This window comes from Odontesthes bonariensis, chromosome 23 (genome assembly GCF_027942865.1).
Source record: "Odontesthes bonariensis isolate fOdoBon6 chromosome 23, fOdoBon6.hap1, whole genome shotgun sequence".
Taxonomy (NCBI): Eukaryota; Metazoa; Chordata; class Actinopteri; order Atheriniformes; family Atherinopsidae; genus Odontesthes; species Odontesthes bonariensis.
The window spans coordinates 273,395-278,510 of record NC_134528.1 but is presented as its reverse complement, the minus strand read 5'-3'; positions in this window follow the sequence as shown (position 1 = coordinate 278,510).

Here is a 5,116-nt window from a genome sequence, read left to right as displayed (position 1 = left end):
AGATCCATGTAGAAAACATTTCGTTTGGAGATAAAACAATTACAAACAAAAGCATGATTTCTGTGGGTTCCTGTCGTTTATGAGTGAACACAGTCAAACCCGAGCTGTTAATGATGTGAACTAACTACATGTGAGTCATTTACTAAAGTCCCTGAGATGTAAATGATCGAGGATTCCATCAAGAATTACGTTTTAATTTCCACCAGTTAAGGTGTGAAAAAGCAGCACCTTTTATCCTGAGAAACGTGTTTTAATGCACGATCAGAGCCTAAAGTTATCCCCTTTAAGATGTTTTTAAGTACAGCTCGTTGTTATCTACACATCGTTCTGTAGTGACCTGCGTATTATTGAATCATCAGCAAACATTTTCATTGATGATTTTATTAACCCTTTTGCGGTCTTAACGTGTTTAAAACTGCCAGTGGAGATTAAACTTTCACCAAATGGAGACATTTTTAAATCCAGGTTAAAAACATTTCTGTTCTCATGTGTCTATGCATAAAATCTGCACGCTATCTTTGAATTTTTAAATTCATTTAAATGATTTTATTTGTTTCTCTTTATATTCTTTTATGTATTTTAATGCTTCTCCCACTCCCTGCTGCAATGCTTTTATTTTATGTGAAGCACTTTGAACTGTTTGTACATGAAATGTGCAATACAAATAAATTTGATTTGATTTGGATTTACTCCCTTTGTCCTACGGGTCAGAAATGAGCCGCCCTACCAAAGCCCCAAAATAAAGCAACTTAATTGAATTTTAAATCCAAAATCTATTTAGTACGATGAAACCACCTGTTATTTATCTATTCAACTCAATTCAATACATTTTTTTTCATGTAGTTTTTGTTACACAATACAAAAAGACAATCACCAGTTTTCAGGATTATACTTTTTTTTTTTGGTCAGTTGGACCAACAGTTTTCTTGTTTTCTCAGTTTTCTTTTACATAATAAAGGTTTATTATTGCTATTATATAAATGTGAAGTAATTACTTCTGAATTAATTATATCGAAAGGGAAAAAAAACAGTGAACCTTTTTCTGCTGTTTAAATGTTTTTATAATTCACGGGTCAAAAATGACCCATAAGACAATCTTTGTACCCTAGTGGTGTACAAAAATAAAGTGTGACTTTTTCTAATGATGGGGTCCCTTTAGGAAAAGTCAGAACATTTCAAGTTGGAAAAAGATAGTTTAAGGTGTTTTTCTACAGCTAAACATGGTGGCGGCTCACTTTGGACCTGCAGGACAACAGGAGGGTTAAAGGTCATAGTTTGAAATTGAACATGTTCTGATATGTTTCAGACTGATGAAAGTTTGCTTTTATGAAGTAAAGCATCAGGAAACCGAGTCTGTCAGAGCAAGTTTATTTACCGTGAGGAAAGTTTCAGAACAGTCATTAAAATATGAAACTAAAGGAGTGCAGCTGATTGGACATCATCTTTGATTGACAGCTCTATAAATATGTGACGACTTTTCTTTTCTGATACAAAACAACATTTGATGTTGAGTGTGGCACCGGCACATACACACACACCTAAAACCGCATGGAGACGACATGACCAACATCCATCTATACAAAAACAATCTGATATAAATACACTATTTATATTCTGTATCATACAAAACAGGTTGCCTCGGTGACAGTGTGGGCGTGTCTTCAACCAAAGTGACATAAAATATTCAGCCAATCACAAAACCCACAGATGAAACACGGGGGGGGGGGGGGGGGGGGTGCAGAGAGTCGGAGGGTTAAAGACGACTATGAATAAGAAGATGGACGTCACAGGAGCCTATCAGGATGCAGGATTTGTTTATACACTCAAGCATTAAAAACCAACAATTTGAGGGGTCAAATGGTGCGTTTCCACTAGCTCGGCACGGCTCGGCACGGCTCGGCACGGCTCGGCACGGCTCGGCATGGCTCGATACGGCTCGATACGGCTCGACACGGCTCGATATGGCTCGGCACGGCTTGATTCGGCTTGGCACGGCTTGATTCGGCATGGCTCGATACGGCTCGGCACGGCTCGATACGGCTCGATATGGCTCGGCACGGCTCGACACGGCTCGATACGGCTCGGCACGGCTCGATACGGCTCGATACGGCTCGGCACGGCTTGATTCGGCTCGGCACGGCTCGATTTGACACGGCTCGATACGGCTCGGCACGGCTCGATTCGGCACGGCTCGATATGGCTCGGCTCGATACGGCTCGGCTCAATACGGCTCGGCTCGATACGGCTCGGCACGGCTCGATACGGCTCGATACGGCTCGGCACGGCTTGAATCGGCTCGGCACGGCTCGATTTGACACGGCTCGATACGGCTCGGCACGGCTCGATTCGGCTCGGCACGGCTCGATTCGGCACGGCTCGATATGGCTCGGCTCGATACGGCTCGGCTCGATACGGCTCGGCACGGCTCGATTCGGCTCGGCACGGCTCGATACGGCTCGGCTCGATACGGCTCGGCTCGATACGGCTCGGCACGGCTCGATTCGGCACGGCTCGATATGGCTCGGCTCGATACGGCTCGGCTCGATACGGCTCGGCACGGCTCGATTCGGCTCGGCACGGCTCGATACGGCACGGCTCGATACGGCACGGCTCGGCTCGGCAAAGCTCGGCACGGCTCGGCACGGCTCGATGCGGCTCGGCAAAGCTCGATATGGCACGGCTTGATTCGGCACGGCTCGATACGGCTCGGCAAAGCTCGATACGGCTCGGCCCAGCTCGGCACGGCTCGATACGGCTCGGCAAAGCTCGATACGGCTCGGCACAGCTCGGCACGGCTCGATACGGCTCGATACGGCTCGATTCGGCTCGACACGGCTCGGCAAAGCTCGGCGCGGCTCGATGCGGCTCGGCAAAGCTCGATACGGCTCGGCTCGATACGGCTCGGCTTGATTCGGCACGGCTCGATACGGCTTGGCAAAGCTCGATACGGCTCGGCACAGCTCGATACGGCTCGGCCCAGCTCGGCAAAGCTCGATACAGCTCGGCACGGCTCGATTCGGCTCGACACGGCTCGGCACGGCTCGGCACGGCTCGGCACGGCTCGGCACGGCTCGGCACGGCTCGATACGGCTCGGCTCGACACGGCTCGGCAAAGCTCGGCGCGGCTCGATGCGGCTTGGCAAAGCTCGATACGGCTCGGCAAAGCTCGATACGGCTCGGCACAGCTCGACACGGCTCGACACGGCTCGGCAAAGCTCGATACGGCTCGGCAAAGCTCGATACGGCTCGATTCGGCACGGCTCGACACGGCTCGGCACAGCTATATACCACTCGATACGGCTCGGCAAAGCTCGATACGGCTCGGCACGGCTCGGCACGGCTCGGCTCGGCTCGATACGGCTCGGCACGGCTCGGCTCGGCTCGATACGGCTCGGCACGGCTCGGCTCGATACGGCTCGGCACGGCTCGACATGGCTTGGCACGGCTCGGCTCGGCTCGATACGGCTCGGCTCGATACGGCTCGGCACGGCTCGATAGCCGCCAGACAAAACAGTATTGAAAAGTGACGACACTCATCGGCCAATCAGTGGAAGGCAGTCGGCTGACGTCATGTTTTAGTAACGCTTCGGCTCGCTTGGAACCAGGGCTGAGGTGATTCGGAAAATCTACCCGGTTGCAGGTACGGCGTGCTAGTGGAAACACGCCGAGCCAAAGCAAGCTGGTGGAAAAGCGCCAAAAGGTTAACTGCCATAAAAAGCAACAGTTTGAGGGGTCAAAGGTTAACTGCCATAAAAAGCAACAGTTTGAGGGGTCAAAGGTTAACTGCCATAAAAAGCAACAGTTTGAGGGGTCAAAGGTTAACTGCCATAAAAAGCAACAGTTTGAGGGGTCAAAGGTTAACTGCCATAAACAGCAACAGTTTGAGGGGTCAAAGGTTAAATGCCATGTAGGGTTTTCTTTTCGGTGGATCTTTTTACATGTTGTGCTTTCACAGTCTGTGTGCTGAGGTCATGAAGAGATTAAAAGCCTCAAATAAGCCAAATAAGCAGCTTTTGAGAAAACCTTGAACAGGAAGCTTTCAATGATGTCACAAAGGTAACATGATGATCCTGTTGGTGTGGAACCAATCAAATGTTAGCAAAATTCCTTTGAATGAATCAACTCCCATTTGTGGCCTTTAATGTCTAATTTTCACATTTTCATTTTTAAGCAAATTTACATCACAAACAGAAGAAGTGATGTCACATCACAGGTGTCACATGATCAGGGATGTCACATTACTGTTTTTACATCAACGTCCCCAACAAAGAACATCACATGGAAATAGTTACAGAGCTCAAAGTAGAAAAAGTCCTTATTTCCTTTTTACAGACCGGACGCTTCGTCCAATCACATGACAGACGGCAGCAACGGCCCCTCTGACTGGCTGCTGCGTGTGGCTCCGCCTCCTGAGGTCACAGACCTCCCCTCTGAGGTGATTGGTGCTCGTGGCTGAAGGGGAGGCGAGAGGTGAGGAAGGACGAGGACGACTTTCTACATGGGAGGAACGACGAGGCCGGACATGGAAGCTGGAGATGGAGAGAGAGAACATATAAGAGGCTGGACTGAGATGGGATCAGCAGAACCTGGAGGAACTGTAACCACCTGTTGCTCAGGTGTGATGCTGCAGAGAGAGGTCACATGGTCAGGGATGGTCACATGGTCAGGGATGGTCACATGATCAGGGATGGTCACAGCACTCACTCTGTGGCCTTTCTGCCTCAGTGAGCAGAGCAGCAACATAAATATTTAACACTGGACAAACCTTTCTGTCAGAAACAATGACATCACACTGAGAGACGGAGTGTGTTCGGTGTGTCATGAACATGTTTGGGTTTGGTGCCATGTTTTCAGTTCTTAGTTTTGTGTTTTATCAGATTTTACTTTCTCATGCCTTGGTGTTCAGTTCCTGTTTAGTCTTTAGTTTTCCTCAGTTTCTCTTTCCTCAGTCCCCATGTTCAGGTCATTAGTTTGACTCATCAGTCCCCACAGTTTTTAGGTTCCCTGTTTTCTCTGACATGATCCTTGCACATTCACCCTTCATGCCACGCCAAGCCCCGCCCCGCCCCGTCCCGCCACGCCACGCCACGCCACGCCACGCCACGCCACGCCACGC